This window comes from Paramisgurnus dabryanus, chromosome 21, assembly GCF_030506205.2.
Source record: "Paramisgurnus dabryanus chromosome 21, PD_genome_1.1, whole genome shotgun sequence".
In the NCBI taxonomy this organism is placed as follows: Eukaryota; Metazoa; Chordata; class Actinopteri; order Cypriniformes; family Cobitidae; genus Paramisgurnus; species Paramisgurnus dabryanus.
In genome coordinates, this window is record NC_133357.1 from 6,865,284 (window position 1) to 6,877,341 (window position 12,058).

Genomic DNA, 12,058 nt, shown 5'->3' on the forward strand with positions numbered 1-12,058 from the left:
TAATGTCATATATAACATATTCAATTTAAAGATCAGTGATTACACATTTCAAAGTGTTGTGTTGTATTTTATTGCAGGAATAAAATAAGGAAAGGATAAACTCCAATATTTGGGGGGTTGTTTTAACCCACAATTGGGTCAAATACAGTATGGTTGTTTTATCCCATCCTAAATTCTGGGTTGTTTCAACCCATACTTGGCTAACAACAACCCAGCATAGTGTTATTTATAACCCAACAGTTGGGTTTGTCCGTATTTGAACCACTTGTGAGTTTAAAGCAGTGGCGGACGGTGACTTGTTTTTACGAGGGCGCTCAATGTGAAGTTCGTCATAACATGTATGTAGCCGTCATGTGTGTGGTTGGTAATTTCAAAATATGTGTTCTGCGCATCGAGAGATTCTGTGTGCATCACGTGTCTTGTGAAAATAAGTGCCTGCTGCAGATGCGTCTAATGGGTTTATGATAAAATCTGAGTTTATTTTTAAGGTAGTGTCTATAAACGGTTTTGACGCGTGTGCAGCAGGCACTTATTTTGACAAAACACATGATGCACATAGGATCACTCGACACACAGAGCACATATTTTGAAAACACAAGTTCAAGTTCCTTTATTTTATACCCTTAGGTAAATTAGGTTTCAGTGGCAAGTTCACAGTTCCTCACACATATAACAGACCAGTTGCATAGCTACAGGGGGGCCTGGGCCAACCCACCTGCCAGCAAGGCCTATCCAATTAGTTGCCTTACAAGGTATACACTGTAAAAAACATATTGTGAAATTCACAGTAATTAACTGGCAGCAATTGACAAGTAACTTACTTTAGAAATAGCACAGTAAGTTACTTGTCAATTGCTGCCAGTTAACTACTGTGTTTTTTTTTCTATAGTAAGTTACTTGTCAATTGCTGCCAGTTAAATACTGTGATTTTGCCTTACTGTAAGTTACTTGTCAATGGCTGCCAGTTAACTACTGTGATTTTTCCGTACAGTAAGTTACTTGTCAATTGCTGCCAGTTAACTACTGTGATTTTTCCGTACAGTAAGTTACTTGTCAATTGCTGCCAGTTAACTACTGTGATTTTTCCGTACAGTAAGTTACTTGTCAATTGCTGCCAGTTAACTACTGTGATTTTTCCGTACAGTAAGTTACTTGTCAATGGCTGCCAGTTAAATACTGTGATTTCTTTTCCACAGTAAGTTACTTGTCAATGGCTGCCAGTTAACTACTGTGATTTCTTTTCTACAGTAAATTACTATTGTCAATGGCTGCCAGGTAACTACTGTGATTTTTTTCCACAGTAATTTACTGGCAGTCATTGACAAGTAACTAAGCAGAGATTATATGTTTTTAATATATAGTTCATTGTGGTTTTCACTACAGCATTTGATTGGTTAGTTATTTTCTGTAAACATTCATCAATGTTAAAATAAAGTTGTAACGGCCAGCCTTAAAGGTTGAGTTACAATTATTTAAAAACTCAAGACTGTTAAAAGAAGGAAATACAAAAAACAAATCTAAAACAATATAAAAGTCCAAGCGTGTTAAAAGTCCAAATGTGCAAAGTTTCCACTGTGTATATAAAATCCAAGAAAGTGATATCCAAAGTCCATAAAACGTAACTGGACAGGTAAGCCCAAATACACAAACTCCACAACCCAGCAACCGCTTGTTTAAGCTATAGCGTCAGCTAACCATGTGCTCCTGCTCCTTCCTTTTATACAAAGTTCCATGTCATGTGACCCCTCACATGACAGGCAGACGAAGCAAAATAAAAGACATACACACATAAAATAGCAAAAGGATAAAATGGCTAAGAAAACACATAAAACTAATTTAAACTCAAATATACATAAGTCACAATATAATGAGTGGTAAAACATGTATCTTGTGTGATCATGTCACAACGTTAATGATCTAATTTAAATATGCTAAATTACAAAACAATACAATAAGTTTTCTGATTTGAGGGAAAATGCTACTATTTCACAGATATGTACTAAATTAAAAAAATTTTTTTACAGTCAAATACATTCAATAAATGCATGCTAACATTTGTAAAATAACATTTTAATTTGGATGAAAAAGTATGAATTCCCAAGAAATGTATCTTAAAACATCTTAAACTTTTGTTACAATCTAAAAATATCTAAATATAATTCAGTACAATCTGTAAATAAAACAAAATCATTAATTATAAATCAAAAGTACACTTCAAGTAAACTGTTAAAGTTTCCTCCAATTTTTATTAAACACAATATTACTGTGAAGTATAATAACTGAAATGCAAAACAAATTTATGTCTACAATATTTTCACTCCAAAATAAATAGTTCTAGTGCACAACACAACCATTGATTCTAAAAATGATTCTAAATTCAGAATCCTAATTTTACAGTGTATAAGTAACATTAAAATATGCCCAAAAAGGTCAGTGAAACCATACCACAACAGACAATGTTAAGAGATTGAAAAGCTGTTTTCATTTAAATTGCTAGTAATCTACTGGATCCTACAGTATGAATAAACATATTTACAAGATTTACTAAAAGTTAGAATTTATGTTTAATTCTATTCAACATGCTTAAACACATTATTGTTTAATTTACATTAAACGTGCCTGTATTGACATTTAAGTACGAAATAATATCAGCTTTGAGTGGACTAGTTATCAGATGTTTAAGTGAATCACCAAAACATGACTCCAAACAATGGACCTTTTCCAATAGATTATGTATCATATATGTGAACAAAGTTATTTATTAAGTTATTTATACACACTTCACTTTGATGAAACTGTGCAATTTTATTTCCTGTGTGCAGGTTTAGCCACTGGTAAAACTCTAATGGGCATGACTGCTCTCCATTCAGATGGCTTATGTGTTTTCATGTCTCACCAGCATATGGCCAAGATGATTTCAGTGTAATACCGTTTAAAGTATCTATTAGCCTACCATGTGTATTTTCTCTAAAATTAAATATTTTAGCAGCAAAAGAAGTCACAGAAGAAGAAGCTAAGCAAGTTAACCCACAAACGAAGAAGAAACAGCAACTTGTTGTGTATAATTTGAGAAGACCAGTAATGATGGAAGTAAATAAACATCGACTTTTGATGCAATTTAAGTTAAATCACTCCTCAACTTGGCTCATTTTTGTTTTCACCGTCACAAACGGAAATACCTATGACACAGTTTTTTTTACCTGACGGGAGGGGTTCTGGTGGACCAATCTGACGCGCTGTAGATAGACGCGCGTCAGTAGATCTGATGCGCTGTTAAAAATTTTGTGAGGTTCTCGTCAGGCTACGCAGAGCTATGCACAGGCTACGGACCTATGCACGACTATAAATCGCCCTTTAAACTGACATACTGGGTGCATCCCAATTCAGGGGCTGTGGCCTTCCAAGGCCGTATCTGAAGGCAAATGACATCACCGGGCTGTGACGAAGGCTGTCACAATTCGAAGGCTCATTCATATAAAAGCCTCTTACTGTGGCCTTTTCCCCACTGAAACCGAGTTAGGGCTGTAACGCTATAGCTTGTCCCATTATAAAGACCTGCCTGATTATGCATCAAAAATCATAATCATTCAAAATAAAACAAAATCATTCAAAATCATTCAAAATATTCTTTATTATCATGAAAATACCTGAAACTATTTGAAGAACAGCAATATAAATATTCTTGTAGACATTTCCTGGAACAGCGTTTGCAATGCTAGCCTACTTCTTCTGTGGCACAAAGTTAGTTTCTGCACGAGAGCGCCCCCTGGCTTTTGGATGTGGCGGCATTTCACTGTAATTCATGCAAATTCATTAATTGAGAAAACGCGCATTTGCACGATAAATCGTTACAGCCCTACCGAGGATCCATAGATGTATCCTTCACAGCCTTGGCTATCCCAAAATTCAATATGAAGTCTGGGTATTTTGAAATAAACATTCAAAACTGTAGTTAAATAAAATTGTATATTTTGCTAATTAAAGGTCCTTGTGTCTGTTTTACTATTATAAATGATGTTTTAGTGATGTAAATTAATATTATTGCTGCAATGTTGTGTGTTGCATTTTGCTTTTGTATATTTCTAAGGTTGGTGAATTTTACATACTGTTGGATAGTTTAATCTGCATCAATGTGTTATATTTTCTAAAGTATACAAAGAACAATTCCCGCACACTATCTGCTTGCTGAAAAAATGTATTTAATGAAAGTTGCGTTGCAACGTTTCGATCAACTGATCTTCATCAGGCAACTGATGAAGATCATGTTGCTCTTCATGTTGCCTGATGAAGATCAGTTGATCGAAACGTTGCAACGCAACTTTCATTAAATACATTTTTTCAGCAAGCAGATAGTGTGCGGGAATTGTTCTTTGTATATTTTGAGACTTTTTGTCGTCTTATCCTACGCACCCATCTATTGACTTCAGGTGTGCGACGCTAATTTGTTTGAATATTTTCTAAAGTAAAATAAAAAAATCTGCCACCATATTTATTTTTAAAAGTCTGATAGGTCTCAGCTTTTGTGTCCCAGTGACAAGCGTAGTGGGTGGGAAAAGCAAGTGATGCCCCCGTAGGCTAGACCGTCTCATTTCATTTCACTCCGTGGCGTTTAGAGGCTGCTGCCTTCAAATATTGAGCCTTGCCTTCAAAGTCCGCGGCCTTAAAAGGATCCAGACCCTGAATTGGGATGCACCCTTAGTTTGTTCAAACTAAACCAGTGCTCACACAGCAGTCATTGGCCAGTTTACTGAATGACAGTCATACAGTATTAACCAATTATACTCAAAGCAACATGACGAGTCAGCCAATACAATTTGGTAACACTTTTTTTCGATAGTCCACTTTAGACATTTTACTAATTATAAGTAACTTTGCAACTATTTATCCTACCAATCTTTACCGTATTAGTAGACTGTCTGCTTAATATCTATTCACACTTTATTGTGATGATATTGTGATAAGTATCTTTGCAGGTGCATGTCAACTTATTCCACTAACCCTAACCTCTTCCCTAACCCTAACAGTCTACTAATACTCTAAGGACAGTTACACAGTTAGTTGAGATATAGTTGCAAATTAGTGAAAGTTGGTTCACATAGTTGAAAACTTATTTATAGTTGTATAAGTATTAAGTGTAACCTACAATTTATTTCAGTGTGGTAGCATATTTAATGGAATGTTGTGTGTACCATATTGTAGACAAAACAATAATCATAGTGACTTTCTCCTTTAAAGAAATAGAAAATAAATCTAATTTGTCATTACTAGCATAATACTCAAATATAATATAATAAATATACTTTAAAAAGGAATTCCCAACAAAGATTATTGAAGAAATAATTTTCTTCAGTTTATTTTGAGTATCCTGAATAAGATTAGACATCAGCATGTTGCTAACAAAAATTGTTGTTGACTGGACTTAAATACATTTACTGTAAAATGTGCTGTAACACATCATGAAGTTTGATTTCTCAGAGTTTTTAAAAACTCAATCGGGTTTAAATGTCAGGAGTTCCTGTCGGGATGAAAGTAACACTTGTTACTCTTCTCCCACTGCCAATACTGTTGCATTATGTTGAAAATGTATATTTTTTTATTTGATTTAATTTTATTGTGTTCAAACTGTTAAAAATGTTTTTTTTTCAACAATTCAAGTTTGTACTGTCAGGTTGCTTCAGAAACATTTGATGAAACCAAAATTTAACCGAAAATACATATAAACAAGATCATAGTCATGTTTATTTACTAAAAACAAGTGTAACACAAAAATCTATCTTGTTCTGTTCTGCTTTTGAGCCACCTATGTGTTACTTTCGTCCCTGCTGACAGAGTCTAAGGCCATTTTGTTTCCAAAATTTCACCTGGAATTCATAGTCCACACTTGAGTTACTGATCACAGCAAAAATATATCTGTCTAAAACTTTATCTTTTAAAATTAAGTTTTTCTGAAAAATTGTACTTTCGCCCCTGCTCACCCCTACTGAGTCTCTACAGTACAATGTTGGTTACTGTGAGTCTCTACAGTACAATGTTGGTTACTGTGAGTATCTACAGTACATTGCTGGTTACTGTGAAACTTTGCAGGATATTTTATTTACTGTGATTTTCTACAGCACATACCTTTTTACTGTGATTTTTACAGTTTAAAAACACTACTGTGATTTCACACTGAATGCACTGTAATCCACTGTGAACTTTATTACAGTTATTTGCTGTGCATGAACACAGTTAATTACTGTAGATTTCACAAGCATTTTTTACAGTGTACTAACCCTAACCTTATGAGTAAATTATGTTGCAAAGTCCTGCAACGGGCAGATACCCCCATAATAGTGTCTAAAACGGATGGATTGTGAAATTCACGGGCGGGGATGCGGGGTATAATTAACTACGTGCGGGCGGGTAGTAGGGCGAAAGAAAATATGTGCAAAATTTGTATGTCAAGGGTTGTGCACAACAAAACATTTACACTCAGCCGAGCGCTTTTTAGCTGTGATACTTGAGCTGTGAGCCGGTTGGTTGTTGGGATAATTGTTGTGATTGGACGGCAGTGTGAGAACTGACATTGACTAATCTGAGCTTTTCACCCAAAGTTTAATCTCTTTCAACTCTCGACGCTCAGTGCAGAGCGCGGAAAAATCACAGAGCACCGGCTTATTTGAAAAACGACGAGTTTCCATTGAAATCAATTAAAAACACCCCCTAAATTACCATTACACGCGCAACATGCGTTGCAGGAGTTTCATAAAGTTTTTTCCGTTGATAGCCGGAAGCTGAACTTCTTCTATTAGAAAGCATTTCGAGACGAGACTTAGGAGCACAGCAGGGGTTTTCTTGGTCTTTTTTTATTAATAAGTCTATTTGTGTAGTTATCAGGATCCATTTGTGCCGATGGTAGGCCACTTGAATGGCGCAAAACAAAGCGTACTTTAGCCTGTTTCATTAGCCCATTTATGATGCTGTTGTGATGTTGAGAGAGGTACGAGATAAAAAATAAAGCACTTTAATTGGAAAGATTTTAGCGTGTGTGATTTATGCGTGTGCGGGTACGGGTCGGGTAACGGCCCAAATATTAACGGGTCCGGGCGGGTGCGGATTTAATTTTGATATTATCACGGGTGACGGGTCGGATCTGGTGCTGAACTGTGCGGGTACGGGCGGGAGCGGGTCTCCAATAATTGACCCGTGCAGGACTGCTATTATGATAAGGAATAAGCTAATTTTGTAAATAGTAGTGCAATAAATAGTGCATTTCGAACAACTTATTGCCACCCCGCCCCTAAATTTAGCTATTTTGGGGCAACTAAAATAGACACTGACCAACTAAAACCTGGTCTAAAGTCTTAAAGTCAATAGCGCAATATTTTTTAGCGCGTTAGTCATACGCGCCTATAAACGGGACGAAAATGCGCGTTTGCTTATCACACACATGGATGTGCAGCAGCACACAAACATTTAAAATATTAAATATCAAAGGATTAAAATGTAAAAGATTATTATTGAGTCTCTTGCACATAAATAAGGACCGATTATGAAACGTTAGAAGGTGTAAAGAGCTGCTTCACCTGTAGCCTGGTAAGTAAATAAATGTGTTGCTTTAAACAAATACAAACATTGCATTTATTTTTTTAATGCTACCCCACGGATTTATTGTATATGATGACTTGTAACTTGTACAGAGAGACTATTTTTATCCTCACTCTTTGTGTCCTGTTACTGTAGCTAAAAACTCTAAAATCCAACCCCTAAGTTATTGCTTAGTTTAAATTGTTCTGCAAGCCTACTGAGTAAAACATTTGGTTGAATTGTATTGAAGGCAGAAGAGAAATCATCAAATAACACTCTTGCATGAGTCCCGTTCCCCTCCAAATGTTTCATAAGAAAATGTATCAAAGTGACTGTTACATCCTCCACACCTCTTTAAGTTCTGTAAGATGCATTGGATCTAATAAACACTTGTCCTTAATATTTCACATTTCACAAATCTTTCTAGAATTTTCATTAAGACTGATATGAGAGCCACTGGTCTAAAATAATTTAGAATCTTGGGACAGCTCCCTTTTGGTATAGGAACAATCACTGCATCCTTCCACACACTAGGAACATGCTGTACCCTCAGACACATATAAAAATATGATGAAAAACAGGACTCAATTCTTTGGCACAGAACTTGAGAACCCGCCCACAGATATTATCAGGCCCAAAACTCTTGTTTACCCTTAAAGAGAGAAAGGCCCTTCCACGTCTCTTTGATTGATACACAAATGTTGGCTAAGAATGTGCCGTAGGTCCTGAATTTCCCCATAAAAAGCAAATGTATCAAAACGATTATAAAAACCATTTAGGCCATTTGCAAGTTCTAAATCATAGTTATACCCACCCAAGGTAATCGGATTATCATGCTTTGAAGTACCCTGCCCACTTATCATACTAGACCAGGCCGAACCCAACTTATTAGCAGCCATTTCACTCTCTAGTCTCACCTGATAATTATTCCTTGCCTGTAAAATTTCTACCTTCAGCTCCATTGTGGCTGCTTGTTTATTTAAATCAGTGGAATCACTTTGTTTAAACACCCGTCTCTTATTTTCTATTTTTTAATCTAACAGATTTGGTCACCCATGGTTTGTTATTGGGTAGACTTTAACCCTTTTACAGGGAATTATTATGTCTCTGCAAAACGCAACATAAGAACAAGTCACATCAGCCAGTTCATCCAAATCATCACCACATTTTTCTCTAAACACATTCCAGTCTGTGCATTCATAACACTCTAAGCAGAGTACAGATTCTTCAGTCCAGACTTTTACATCCTTCACTAGTACTTTCTCTCTTCTTAAAATAGTCTTATACACTCACCTAAAGGATTATTAGGAACACCATACTAATACTGTGTTTGACCCCCTTTCGCCTTCAGAACTTCCTTTATTCTACGTGGCATTGATTCAACAAGGTGCTGAAAGCATTCTTTAGAAATGTTGGCCCATATTGATAGGATATCATCTTGCAGTTGATGGAGATTTGTGGGATGCACATCCAGGGCACGAAGCTCCCGTTCCACCACATCCCAAAGATGCTGTATTGAGTTGAGATCTGGTGACTGTGGGGGAGATTTTAGTACAGTGAACTCATTGTCATGTTCAAGAAACCAATTAGAAATGATTCGCGCTTTGTGACATGGTGCATTATCCTGCTGGAAGTAGCCATCAGAGGATGTGTACATGGTGGTCATAAAGGGATGAACATGGTCAGAAACAATGCTCAGGTAGGCCGTGGCATTTAAACAATGCTCAATTGGCATTAAGGGGTCTAAAGTGTGCCAAGAAAACATCCCCACACAATTACACCACCACCACCAGCCTGCACAGTGGTAACAAGGCATGATGGATCCATGTTCTCATTCTGTTTACGTCAAATTCTGACTCTACCATCTGAATGTTTCAACAATAAATCAAGACTCATCAGACCAGGCAACATTTTTCCAGTCTTCAACTGTCCAATTTTGGTGAGCTTGTGCAAATTGTAGCCTCTTTTCCTATTTGTAGTGGAGATGAGTGGTACCCGGTGGGGTCTTCTGCTGTTGTAGCCCATCGGCCTCAATGTTGTGCGTGTTGTGGCTTCACAAATGCTTTGCTGCATACCTCGGTTGCAACGAGTGGTTATTTCAGTCAAAGTTGCTCTTCTATCAGCTTAAATCAGGCGGCCCATTCTCCACTGTCCTCTAGCATCAACAAGTCTTTTCGCCCACAGGACAGCTGCATACTGGATTTAAAGGCCTCCTTCACAGACCCATGTCTAGTGGGTCTACATACAGACAATTATCTCTAGGCTACGCATTAGGCACACCACCAGATTACATTTTTATCTACACATGACAGTTAAAAGTGAGACAGATGGGTGCATCCACTGTGGGGTGGCAGAAACAGTGGACCATGTGATTGTTCAGGATATTCTGAAAGCTCAACTTGTGGAAGAACTAAAGGAATTGAAGGTTTAATAAGCAATTAAAGATTTATTTCAGAGTGCACAGGAACATTAAACAAAATCTGAGCCTTGGCTAAATGATACGACTTGCTCTTTGAGGCGAATCTGCAGAAGGATAGACTCCAGGTTTCACTGCAAATACTCAGAGACTCACTAACTCAATATCAGAAAGCTGTAAAAACAGATAAATTAATATACTTCACTGAAAATATAAACAAGAACTAAACCACTGCTGTCTTAAGTAGCTTTACTCCTGTTACTGATAACCATTTTATAGAAATAGAGGATCACGTTAAAGCATCAGGTTCTACAACTGACATCGTGCCGGATGTGGTGGGTCCATATGTTTTGTCAATGAACTGTTTTAGCAAATTTTAGGCCCATCTCCAATTTGTTGTTCATTATAAAAAATTATAGAGAAAACAGTTTTTGATCAACTGCAATCTTTTTTAGCTGACACTATGATTTTTTAGGTTTTTCAGTCTGGTTTTAGAAAACATCACTCTGCAGAGACTGCATTGTTGAAGGTTTCAAATAATATACTATTAACATGTGACTCAGTTTTAGTGCTTTTAGATCTTAATGCCGCATTTGATACTGTCGATTATGCTGTAGTTATTGATTGATTCGAATATTGGGCAGGCATACTGGCAGTGCCTTGAAATGGTTTAAATCTTATCTTACAAATTAAACTTTTTAAGTTAAGTTGGGAGCTCATTCAGATGGATTGGATGCACTTGTGGCCTGTTTGAGTGATGTAAAGGCATGGTTGTCCCTAAACTTTTTGAAATTCAATGAGGACAAAACTAAAATGACTGTTTTTAAACCCTCTAATTCTTTGACTGTTCCAAATCCAAATCTTGGTGTACTATCATCATGTGTTAAGAAACATTTAAAAAAATGTAGGAGTGGTATTTGATGAACATATGAAATTTGATAGGCAGATAAACACTGTGGTCAAATCATCTTTTTTTCATCTTAATTTATATTATTATTATTTATTTATTTATTATGGTGAAGATTTTCCTCTAGGGGGCAGTAAAAGGCCACTTTTAAAGCACATTGAAAAGTTTTCCCAAGCCCCTTTTTCTACTGTAAATTTCCAGTAACAGGATGCACCCTTTGAATTTATATTAAGCATTATTTTTTCCAAAATCTACGTGTAATAAATACCATTGTGCGGTATCTAACTACAATGTGGGTTGCAATATATCAGATAAAAACAAATACAACACAATCTCTCTTATGGGATTGAAGGGGTGCCTATAAAACTAAACACAAAATAAAATAATGATAATAGTGTCTGATTTATCTTTGCCATCATCCTCTTCAGCTGGACACTTATGTGTACTGTACAGAAATTAAACTTTGTGAATTGATGCTCATTGCTTTCCAATTTCCCCTCACTTCTCTACTTCTACTTTAAAAACATAGAAATTTAAACAAACATACTTTATGTCATAATGCTAAAGAATCTTCTGATATTTTTGAGGCTGATAAATATCAAGCATAAGGCTTACATTTTTACAGTAACAGCATTATAAATAAAATGGTCTATGTAGTGTAAATAAGACATTTTGTTTTGTAAAAATTTTTACTGGTCAAATATAAAAAAAAAGATTGTGAGCACTAATTAGGAATTTTGCTTTGCAACAACAATAAACAAAATTAATACGAGGATGATTTGGATTGAGATGTGACTCTTGTGCCGTGTATATTTACTGGGCGGATATGTTTTGTTTGTTGTTAAAGTTGCTGCAGCTTTCCCTGATGATAAAATTGTGTCACAGAAGGTGATGGAAGGAAACAATTTCACAATTTCATTTAAACTCCCTAAACTGGATGAAGACCCCCAGTTTTTATTTACCCGTGTTAAAGGTGCTTCACATGTCCTACTCGCAGTTCACTTTTTCATTTAAAGAATTGTTTACCTGAGAACTACACACCTGAAGTTTCACTGGAGCTCAATGCAGAAAATTTTACGTTCATTCTGCTAAACATCAATCACAATCATTCTGGCTTTTACAAAGTCAAAGACCTGAGCAGCAAACAACCAAAAAACATGATTTTTAAT